The following is a 12,716-nucleotide window of genomic DNA, read 5'->3' as shown; positions in this document are numbered from 1 at the left end:
GTTGGAATAGTTCAAAAACATCCCAGCAGTATGGCTGAAACACTAGATAGTTCATTAGCCACTGGTAACCACAACTGGTTACCCCCCAGACTACTGGATATGCTCTTTATTCATGAATTTATGTTTATACGGGAATGTCATTGACGGTAATCAATCGACCACTATTTACTAGGTACCTCACCCCCTTTGCAATGGCAGAATTACTCTAGAGCGTCTCGAAAAAAACTTAATTAATTAAAATATATTTTTAGATAATCGCTTTGTCCAAGTAATGCCGGGAGTTCTCGAAATTTAATTTTTTCTCTTTTCGAAAACACTTTTTAGGAAATACGCGACTTTTTGCGAAAAAATCAAATAATTTGTTATTATAAAATCAAAAATATTAACAAAACCACTCTCCTGCGTTACCTCATAAATTATGTGAAGAAATAATGTTCAAATTTCAAAACGATCGGTCGTTTTGTTATGAGGGGCAACGACTTTCAAAACGTGGGTTGCAGAAAAAAAGCTTTATAGTTTTTAATACAGTTGTAACACATCCTTGAGACAGGTATTAATAAAGAATGGTCTTAACTTCGTCAGTTTTAGGTAGATAGGTAAAATGAATGTCTGACGTAGCAAATAGTCCTTCAGGAGGCCCTTTGATAAAGTTCATCAGTACAAAAAGTTTCAGCTGTGCAATCTCCGAAACATCGTCCAGAAACCCTCGACCGATAGGAGCAATTTTTTTCCTATACTAAGCTTTGCATTTGACTCTACTCAGATTCAGCTATATCTACAGTTACCAGGAATTTCACTATGTCCTGGCACATATCGTGAAATAGGATGTTAAATCCTAGTTTGGATCCATCCTTATAGATACTTATTCCAGTTCTTCAGTTTTGCTTCAATTGATCTGAAGTTTTCAAACAATACTTGTAAATTGGAAATATTATGCATTTATTTGAGACAAAAAAAAATTAAAAACCCTACAAACCCTTTTAAATATGAATTTTATACAATTCACTTTATTTATAAAATATCTTTTACACCTTGAACTTTAAACAACTTCACCTAATGGAGTTGCTTTGCGGAGCTAATACTCGGCCGGCTATGAGTCATCACTCATTGCTTTTGATTCTGAAAAATTAAAAATTAATCCTTTTTAGTATTTATTTCTAACAAATTAAATTAAAATTCCTATCCTTCCCTTTTAAAGTCTGGTTTGAATTATCCTCTTTCTGTCACGTTTTCCTTTTATCGCCTTGATAAAGAATTTCATTGCCATCAATAAACATAAAAATCGCAATCAAATTAATGTTGTCAATTAAAAGTTTACTTTTTTACATTTCACCAAACATAGCCGCCACTCAGATCAACAGTTTATATTTTATATGAAACACAGCAGAAATAAAATAATAAAATATCGCTTTCAACGAACACTAACACTCCCTCATTTCGTCCGTTTTCTGGTTGTCCACAGATTTTTGCTTCGCAATCGGCGTTGCCGGCTTTGAAATCGAACTGTGGTGCAAAAAAAAAAAATTAAATAAAAAGTAGAAACAATATGATTGTAAACAGCAGCAGCAGCAGAATGACAAGAGTTTGCTTAACATTTTTGCGGGCATCACAGCGCGTTATTGTCTTTCACGGCTGTCAGCGAGCCATGCTCGCTTTTTTGTAGCTCACCACAGGGAAATATTTATTATAGTGCTCGCACAAGTTATTAAAAAAATTAAGATTATCGCTGTGAAATGAGCAAAACGCTACAAATTTTGACACGAACGCTGCAGTGCCGGCGCTACCCTTTTCCGCGAAAAAATATATAGTTAAGTCATGCGTGACGTTGCGAAGGCAGTGTTACAGTGCGCGCAAATATTGCACATCAATTTGTTGTCGAAAACATCTATTTTAATACAGAATTTTAAAGACCTTTCTATGGTCTTGACAACAATTGGTGTTGTTTTCAGACGTTTGGTTTTCACTGAGGCATTACTTTTTTCGGAGTTGGTCTTTTTAAAAGCTGTTACTTTAGTTATACTCAGTTTAGTTTGCCATTCGATAATGAACAGACTAATTCCGGGACAAAATTGTCGCATTTGGAGTGATCATAATCCACAAGCCATTGTACCAACGATGTTATATCCTTAAAATATCACTATTTGGTGTGCCCTATGGGCAGAGGCAAGCTTTGGTCCATATTTCTTTAAAAATGAGGTCGGTCATAATGATACAGTTAATGAGAGAAGCTATAAAGCCATTAATTGGAGGATGCTGCTGCGGTTTCAGCCTTTTCCGTAGAGGAAAGCTAAAAAAAAAGTTCTATCTAAAAGATATTTCAGTTTCGAGAAAAAAGCGTTGAAAGATAAACTGATTGAACTAAGCGGTTACATTTAAGAAGGCTGTCACTCAAAAACTATTTGAGATATTAATTAAAAACTCTAATATGCTATTTTTTTAGCTATAATGTATCGATATGGGAAAAAATTAACGGTTTTTTAATATTTGCTTTGACAGTTGGTAACCGGCAGCATTGGCAAAACTCCCGTCATTGCTCAAATATTTCCTGTTATATACTTATGCACATCTATATGAGAGACTACTCATAATGTTATATTTCTACGTAGGTTGTCTTTTATATATTGTCTGATTTGGTAACCCTAGTTTTGCATTCCGACAACTCACAACTTTATCATAACGTACTCAGAACGTTTTGACACACGAGCGCTATTTGTGTTGTTTACAGTAACTTAAAATATTCATTTCAGCCAAAAATTGGCATTAAATCGCGAACATTTTGGCGCGATTCTTTTTTGCAACTTTTGACATGGATTAATTCAGCAACAGTGCATCGATGAACTCTATTAAATTTTTGACGATGAAGCTCCATCAAGGAACAGTGTTTATTGATGGTATGGTCATCCAAAATCAGTTGCTGTTCCGGAAACTATTGATGCTCTGCGCAAACTGATATTGCAAGATCATCATGTAACCTTTCCTTATATTGAGACAACTATAGGTATTAGTGGGGCTACCATATATTCAATATTGCGTGAACATTTGACTGAAAAAAATTTATTCATTGCGAGCACACTGACTGAAACAACTACATTTTCGAGCACCCAAAACATCGATTTGATGAGTCATCGACCTTATAGTCCTGGACTGACACCGAATACTTCTTTTTATTACCGTACGTAAAAAATAAACGAAGAGTTCAACGTTTTCCGATACCTGAAGAGACGATTGATGAGTGCAGAACGCATGTTTTGGAGATACCTCAATCAGAGTGGCAAAAGTTCTGCGACAATTAGTTGAAACGCATGCAAAAGTTCTTAAAGTCTTAATGGAGAATATTTTGAAAAGCATTAAAACGATTTTCGATGACTAATATTTGTTTTAGTTTTCTTATCGCGAAATATAAAATGCAACCCTCGTATACATACTGGATGCCTACTCTTCGAAAGAGAAATGAGTGTTGCTATGTAGCATATTCATTGCAATAATTTTAATACTTGTAATATCCCTTTTCATGACTATATTTGCCAACTGTCTTATTGCCATATTTTCGATTGAGGGCTTTAATTGTTAAAAATTCCTTTCGCATTTAAGGCATGCCTTGCAATCGTTCAAATTTTTTTGCTACTTTTTTTCAATATACTTTTTTGGTACATTACTTTCCATGAACTTCATACATAAAACATTTTCGCAATATCGCCTGGTTTCCCATTATTTTATTTGATCCAGCTGCTAAAATATTCCATTAAATTAAATTTAATGCAACATGACTGCAATTATTCTTCACTTTTCGTCATTTTCCATACAACAATATTGTTTGCATCACATTTCTTATTGTGTTGTATATACATACATACCACATAAGTACGTATGTAGCCCTTTAAGCTGCCGCAACGTGCGGCGTAAGTTTACAATTCTCTCATCGCTTGGCGGCAGCACGTTGCAGATCATTCAATTCTAATTAACGAGCATTCGCTCATTCCCGACAATTCGCAATATACGCTCATAGGAGGCAGTTTATATATTGTACATTAGAGCGGCTTGATTTACAGGAAGCCAAACAAACGGAAAAAACGCGTATGCGGGAAATGTTCTACGGATCATTCTAAATATCTTTGCCTAAGAGAATATGGGTCTAAAACCGATTTCGAGCGATTTTTTAAGCGACGTTTTTTTTTGAGATTATAAAAATTTCTTCATCGTTTTTGAGACAACCGAATGAAATTGAATGCATAGGTACATTTTGAGATTCTATTTATCATTTGTTGGAATCGGCTTGATCGGACAACATATCTATATACATATATACCTATATATCAATATAACATATCTCCCATACAACCGATTATTCAGTTGTTTTACTTACCGGCTGCCTGCCTTTAATAAAAAAGCTAAGAGCACGTAATTTTGCTGAACTGTTCTCTAATACAACCAGTTCGAAAACCAGTTTTAGAATCATATTCTCTTATTCAAATCGACCCGCTCTAATATAAATAAGTATTTATGCATGACTTTAGCTTTAGCTTTGGCCTTAGTCAGTGTTGCAAGTAGAATTTAGCGACATCAGTATTACCAATAATGACAAGCATTATTGTGTTTGTTTTATTGTTGTACTCGTCGGCAATTTCTCAATGCGTGCATTTGATATACAATTTCTTCAACAGTAGTATAGTCCGTAGCTCGTCAGTTACAATCTCGAGTTGCTAGCTCCCTTTACTAGGTTTCTGCTGTCGTGGTTGGCATAACTAAGGCATTATTGCTGGTATTCACATCTCTTGTGCTCATGCTATCTCCTCAAATGGCCCATCAGTTATGTACGTAGTTAACTCTTAGTGATGGCTTGCAACATGCAACATATGCCACTCGCATTTTTGTCACTGTTACACTGGACTGTCTGATGTAGCTTATGGCTCGTTCTAACCTTTTCATTTTTTAATAACATTTTGTGGCCACACCACCCAGGCATCATCATTTGATATATGAAACATTAACTGTAATAAATCTGGGAGAATTCTATAAGTTTAGGTACTTGACCGACGCGGCTGTTTTAAATAAATTCCCGTCTAGAGGCCCAATTTTCGACCACTTTTCGCAGCAATTGGGTCTGGTATCAATAACGCGCCGAATATTATCTTCTAGAGCGTCAATCGTCTCGGGCTTATCTGCGCAGCCAAGCGATTTTACATAACCCTACAAAAAATAGTCCAGCGGTGTTAAAACGCACGATCTTGGAGGACACACCACAGGCCCACGTCGCAAGATAATGGGCTCACGGAAAGTGTCCTTCTATACATTAAATGTTTCGTTCGCATTATGTCATGTAGCGCTGTCTTGTTGGAACTAAAGTTCGTCCACATCTACATCCTCCAATTCAGGTTTATTAATGACTTTTAATCATGGCTCTATAGTATTCCTCATCGACTATAACATTATGAACGGCTTCATTTTTAAATTAATATGGACCAATGATTCCCTTTGCCTTTAGAGCACACCAAACAGTGACTTTGTGAAGATGTAACGGCGTCTCAACAATGGCTTGTGGACTGCCATCACTCCAAATGCGACGATTTCGTTTATTAACGGACCCATTCATTCAAAAGTCATTGCCAGTGTCCCACATTTTTTTTTAATCTCATTTTGGGTCCATTCACCGAAAGTGCAACTCGCTTGATAGTCGCTCATCTTCAATTCTTGCACGAGTGGGATTTTGGAAGGGCGCAAACCATGATCCTTCCGTAAAATCTTCCATAAAGTTAATGTGCACGGATAGACGCATTAGCGTCTTCTTCGATACTCTGCTCCACAACAGAAATAGCGTCGTCGGTGATCACTTTACGGCATCTCTGAGTATACACTTTATGCACTAGAGTAATCGTGGTGCGAAACCGATCTTTGGTTGCTCGAATTACCAACTACTTTTACTACAAAACCACACGTCTAATAAAGCACACAACATCTATATAAAATTCTTCACCGAACTAAATTCTTTTCATCTTCATAATCACCTTTATTTAAAGTCTTCATAATCATCATTATCTACTCATTCAAATGTAAATATGCGTTTCTATGCACTACACTCGTACGTGAGAACCGTTAGTTACTTTTTTATCGCAATTCAATCATCTGCGAGCGTTGTTTGCTGCCACCCAGTAATATTGTAACCACCCAGTAATATTGTAACCTCCCAGTTAACATTAGGTTTGTGCACAGCATAAAGTAGAGATCGGTATTAAAATATACATTTATGCAAGCACACTTCATATGAAGCACATTGGACCAGTTTCTACAATGCCGATATTTTTTTCGTTTTCCCCAACTTACTTTTAACTAAATTTCAAAAATCCATTACTAAATATGAAAAAGCAATATATTTGAGCTCAAAAATTTTAACCACTTCAAATAACCTGTTACTATGTTTCAATAAGGAAAATTGTTCTAAGCAGTAATCTAATTCTTGACTAAAGTCAATCTAACTGTAGACTAGATTGAGTTGAAGAAATTAATAAAATTACTTTTGCCTCTCTGTCCAACGGATGACTAATGTATTGTATTTATAAAGCACATGTTGCTCACACCTCTAGATAGCTTGATATTGCTATTATTCAGACAATCGTTCCAACAAAATGGGTCTTTATAATGCATAAATCAAGTACTAATATAACTTATGGTCTGGGGTAAGGTAAAGAGGGAGGGCCTACTTCACATATATCCATGTGTGGTGCACTGAATTCTTTCCACCCGGGTCAAACTGTCAACCAAAAACTTGACTCATATCGTTCAGAAATCACCGTATGCGACTAATTTAGCTCTGTGCATCTTCTGGCTATTCAACAAAATCAAGAAACTCAATGCGGGGACGCGGTTTTGACATAATTGAGGAGATAAAACCTAATAGAAGAAGGTTTTGAAGGCTATATCTGATGTAGACTATTCGTCTGTTTCAAGGATTGGAAAAAGCGTTGGCGAAAGTACGCTTTATTGGACTTTCTTTGAAGGTGATTGATTTGGAGGAATAAATAATTAAATAATTTTACATTTTATAAATAAGTTCACTTTACTTTTTGATCTCTTTTAATTGTAAAGTTAGTAAAAATTTTGTGAGCGCCATTTTTGTTGTACATTGGGTATGCACTAACCTTTTATTTACTATAGCATCTTACTACTTTAGCAAAACATTAACTGTCATAAGTAACTGCTGGTGCTAAATTGTGTCATATTTGCCTCAAACCCCCCCATCCGCCCCTGCGTCGCTTGCCAGCAAAGGTTTCGATTGCATAGCTGCTGGCTCCAAAAGCTTTTGAGCCGTTGACTGCACGTTTAAATATTTGCTCTGCCACAAACTCGCCGCACAGTTGTTCTCTTGATATTTAAGCCGTTAGCGTCGTTGTTTATTGAGATTTAGTGTATTTAGTGTAAATGTAAGGCAGTAAAAAGAAACTTATGTTCGAGTGCAAAGTGACTTTAAATTCATAATATATAGAATATATCTGATATTTTTTCATACCTCCCAATGATCGGGCTTGATAGCTGCTAAAACATCAGAAGGTAAGTGAAGATAATCGGAAGTATAACTAGCAAGCTCTCCACCTGCTTCAACACGCTGATAAAAGCACCAAGAATCGGGCGCTTGCAGCTGCTGCTAGTTATCTGCTCTCGTACGTTTTAGGGGGCCTGAGAACCCTTTGCTAATTATCGAATAACTCGAGAAGTATCTGTCGGATTTATTTCAAATTTTCAGAGATTATTTAAAAGATATTATACTTTAAGAAAATATCCTTAACTCCTTAAATAAAATACCCTTTGCAGCTACTTTTGCATGGGTATGGAAAGTAAGCAAATGTCTCCCAAGGAAGCTGGTGGCAATTTGCTGCCGATGACTTTATTGCGCTACACAAATATTTACATAATTTGCATGCAGTTGTTTTAGTTACGTTGCTCTGACTGTGGTGTGAGCACTTAAGCGAGTTAATAAATTATTGACGTTAAGCATTTAGTAAATGCAGCCGTTTCTTCTGCTATATTTAATACTGTGTTATAGTTTTAGCAATTTACTATTTTTTCCGCACAGTTGCATTTAATATTTTACGCTTTTGCATATGCAAGTTAACGTGAAATTCCCTCTCATTTTTGCACCACATGCATACTTGGAAAGAAATTTTTCATTTTTTTTCCTTATATATAGGTATGTTACTTGCATTTGAAATTCGACCTGAATGTGCAGCATGCGCGACGAGCTTCAAGCGATTGATATTGAGCTCTGAACGTGAGTGCAGCGCCGCTTAGGAGTGCGCTAAGGCGCATCGTCTAGTGTCAACAGTCGTTAGAAGGTGCCACGTCAGCGCTGGTGTGTTGCTCCATATACTGAAACAAACAAATAAATTCTATTTAAAACCGTAATGCACACCACTTTACCCACGATACCCTTTACCCAGATGTATCTTCAGGCGTCACAATCGCCATAATGCCGGTTTACATGCTGAAAATATCAATTTGAACGTAAATCGAGCTTAAATCTAATGGAGCTTCCTGCTCCAAACCGCTACTCCGACTGTATTATATTTAATCGCAAAAAGAAACCCAGTTCACAACGCAAGCACGACAAAGTGAAGTGAACTAAAAACCCCATAAGTTTTAGCTTATACATATCGAAGTATTTTGGGCTTGCAAAGTAGCCTGCGTTCGTCAGCTTGGCCAAACTGTGTGTTTGTTTGCAAACTTGCTTAAGTTGACCAATGTGCCATCAAATGTCCAATGACCACTTAACGATGTCCATACATAACTGTAGTTATTGGCAGAGAAAGTGCTGCGAACTAAAAGAAGAAGTTCCCAAGCTGTGTGTAAACTCCAAATATGGTCAAAATGATCAAACCAAATATCACATAAAGTAAATAAAAGAGTTGCCTTACATGTTCTTAGCCTCAGTAGTCGGCACAATAAAGCTTAAGGAAACACTGAGAGAAAGTTATGGCCAAGATGCTGGAAGTTTCTTCTATATCTTTATTATAATGTTGATAGTTTTTGAGAATATTCATGTAAACACATTTTAAGGACTTGGTAACTCGCTCGAAGACAAGTTCCTATCATCTTCGGTAAAAGCTTGAGTAAACTTTCCAAAGTAAAATAAAATTAGTTCCAGCCAAAAAATGCCTACCAAAATTACATAAGCATACGACGCGATCTAGAACCCAGAACAGATCTTCCATATCAAGATCTAAGATGATTTTTTTAACACAGTCTAATGAATCTTGTATAGTTACATTTGAAAATTTTCATAGTTTACGTAGAGTACATATTTTGTAATAGGACTTGACTTGCTCACAACTTGTGGTAAACATTTGGCATCTGTAAACCTCATTGCACTTCCTTTCGTCATTTGTGTTGAGTCAGACTACACGCCTTTGAAGGCAAAGTGTCAACAAAGAAGAGACTAAAGCGGACGGCATAATCCTAATTTATGCGCAAATAATGATGAGCACGACAATATGACTTGTTGCAACCGCAAGCAGATCGGCACCACCGGAGCAATAACAAAAAAATAATCATTCTGTGAAGCGAAAATTACATGAGAGGCGAGGTAGAAAGAAAAACTACAAATAAAACCTTTAGTGAGGAACGAGTATATATTGGAACGTTTAAACTGCACAGGAGAAATTGCATCCGATAAAAAGTGTGTGTTTGGCTAGAGGAAGCTTGTTGGCTTGGCGTCTGAATTGTGCCTTTTACAGCGACTGATTGGATTATGATGGGGTTTATTGCAAAAATATGGATAACGAATAAGAAAAATCGAAGTTCGGTCGGTCCCAAATGTTTTACCCCTGACGCCTGTGATTGGAACATTATTTGTGTATCAAATATGTTAAATAATTTTTGGACCGTCAAATCTTTGTAATGTGAATGGTTATGGTTTTGTGCAGACATATGTGCCACCTGCTGCCTTTTGTTGCACTAAGGCATTCTGCGCTGGATGCCCGTTAAAGGGATCAATAAACCTTGAATTGCCGATTGAGCGTAGTTAAAGTCGCATTTGGATATCTTCTCTTCCTTTGAACGCGCTATTTTGCACTTAAGTACTTATTAAATGGCTTACACTCATTGGAGAAAGAGCACGTGTCGGCGATTACTTATCATTTTTACCTGTTGCATCGTGTATGACAGTAATCTCCAAGTGGGTGGCGCATTTAATTTAATTAAATATTGGAATTACTCCTACGCTAGCATTATCTGAAGGTCACGTGCTGTGTAACGGTAGCTCTATTGTATTTTTCTTATTGATGTTAACACATAACTTCAGACTTCTATTAAAAAAAATATATAGTTTTTAGTAAGAAATTTGTCAACAATTCTATTTACTTATATATTTCAGTGTAATTCAGAGAGTTGCTCCCTTACTGTGGCTAGACGAATACGAATTTAAAAATTTTTCTCTACGATTCTTTTTAATTACTATTATTTTCTTAATTTTTGATGTAGAAATTGCACTTATTATACTCTCGCAACCTGTTGCTACAGAGTATAATAGTTTTGTTCACCTAACGGTTGTTTGTATCACCTAAAACTAATCGAGTTAGATATAGGGTTATATATATATAAATGATCAGGATGAAGAGACGAGTTGAAATCCGGGTGACTGTCTGTCCGTCCGTCCGTCTGTCCGTCTGTCCGTCCGTCCGTGCAAGCTCTAACTTGAGTAAAAATTGAGATATCTTTATGAAACTTGGTAGACATGTTTCATGGTACCGTGAGACGGTTGGTATTGCAGATGGGCGTAATCGGACCACTGCCACGCCCACAAAACGCCATTAATCAAAAACAAATAACTTGCCATAACTAAGCTCCGCAATAAGATACAAGACTGTTATTTGGTACACAGGATCACATTAGGGAAGGGCATCTGCAGTTAAAATTTTTTTTAAAAAAGTGGGCGTGGTCCCGCCTCTAATATGTTTAATGTGCATATCTCCTAAACCGCTAATGCTATAATAACAAAATTCACTGGAAGCAAATATTTTTAGCACTTCTATTGACGGTGTGAAAATAGTTGAAATCGGGTGGCAACTCCGCCCACTCCCCATATAACGGTACTGTTAAAAACTACTAAAAGCGCGATAAATCAAGCACTAAACACGCCAGAGTCATTAAATTTTATCTCTGGGATGGTATGAGATGACTTTATAGGAACCGCGTTCAAAATTAGACAGTGGGCGTGGCACAGCCCACTTTTAGGTGAAAACCCATATCTTGAGATCTGCTTAACCGATTTCAACCAAATTCGGTGCATAACGTTCTTTTCATGTTTCTATGTCACAGTGCAAAAATGGGCGAAATCGGACTACAACCACGCCTACTTTCCATATAACACCATTTTAAATTCCATCTGATTATTTCACTTTCCACTATGCAAATCAGGCAACAATGACTGTATCGGGATAAAACTTTGCGTGAATAATGCGATTAAAGTATGCCACCTTGTGGCCAAAAATTGTCTAAATCGAACCAAAACTGTTTAAGCCCCTAAGTACTAAATATGTGGACCCCAGTGCCTATAGTTGACCTTCTACCGAAAATATCAGCCAATCTACAAAGAAATCTCAAACGAGTATACTATTTGACTTTGCGAGAGTATAAAATGTTCGGTTACATCCGAACTTAGCCCTTCCTTACTTGTTTTACCTATAATTTTATGTATTTCCACTCTGATATATGAAAAAATTATTTTTGGTTTAAATCCTTTACATTTATATAAAAATTACCGAATGTGACGGTTTTCGACTCAAAATTTATTTTAACACTTAAGGAAAGCATGTTGTCGTTTAAGACTTTTTTAAAACTCCCACCACACAGTTTTTAAATTAAATTTTTTTACGTTGATAACTTTTAATTGGCCAGAAAGAGGACTCTCCACAGCTTCTAGAACACTTATCAAAAATTTTTTAGCAAACAAAAATTTTAACTCGAAAATTTTTTACCAAACAAAAATTTTAACTCGAAAATTTACTTTAAAACTGAGTGCCTCTAGACGTTAAAATATTTTTTTGTCCAAAAAATTTCTTTTTTTATAATCTACAGATTTTACCCTCAGGCTAAGCAAAAAACATTTTCATAGATTAATATTAGAGACATCGGTACAATCTCCCAAGAAATTGTTTAGATCAAAATCCAGTCCTTGTATGAAAAACTTTTTTATTTGATAAGATATCTTCACAAGATTTGGCACATATGTATTATTGCTAAAGGCAATAGTACAATCTCCGAAGAAATTGTTTGGATCGAACCACTATATCATATAGCTGCCATAAACACTGACCGATCAAAATCAAGTTCTTGTATTATATTATTATAGCTTCGGTGCAACCGAGGTTAACACTTTTTTATGTTTCACATTAAAATTATGACTACAACAAGAATATCACAAGAAATTTAATATTTGTTTAACCTATATTTTATATCATTCTTTATCGAAGTCATTACACACAACAAAGAGTGCAATATAAATTCAATTTGTCATGCAAAAATATTTACACTTTTATGGCAGCAGATCATCGCCTTCGCGCAGCCATTTAGAGCTGATTTAAAAAATTTATTATTTCTCTGTATAGCTACATAACGGTTTGCTGCGGCCGTTGTGTTTTTTATTTCTGCCACCCGCTCACTCACTCGTTTGTTTATTTGTTTATGTTATTACAATATGCCATTTGTTGTACGGCAAGCCTTATTGAAAT

The 12,716-nt window shown here is 36.0% G+C and overlaps 1 protein-coding gene and 1 long non-coding RNA gene across 6 annotated transcripts in view; one reads left to right on the top strand and one right to left on the bottom strand.

Moving 5' to 3' along the window:
* Positions 1-12,716, top strand: part of Trim9 (E3 ubiquitin-protein ligase Trim9) — a 195,237-nt gene that overhangs the window by 153,199 nt on the left and 29,322 nt on the right. The window lies entirely within an intron of this gene.
* LOC138855921 (uncharacterized) lies at positions 828-5,969 on the bottom strand. 2 transcript variants are annotated; one of them, XR_011395055.1, is made up of 3 exons: positions 5,907-5,969; positions 1,054-1,503; positions 828-895 (listed from the first exon to the last, which is right to left on the bottom strand). It is a non-coding gene; the product is annotated as an uncharacterized lncRNA (long non-coding RNA). The 2 variants fall into 2 exon arrangements; XR_011395054.1 differs by lacking the exon at positions 5,907-5,969 and adding an exon at positions 5,649-5,884.

Source organism: Bactrocera oleae, chromosome 3, assembly GCF_042242935.1.
Source record: "Bactrocera oleae isolate idBacOlea1 chromosome 3, idBacOlea1, whole genome shotgun sequence".
Taxonomy (NCBI): domain Eukaryota; kingdom Metazoa; phylum Arthropoda; class Insecta; order Diptera; family Tephritidae; genus Bactrocera; species Bactrocera oleae.
This window is presented reverse-complemented; position numbering and strand designations above follow the sequence as displayed.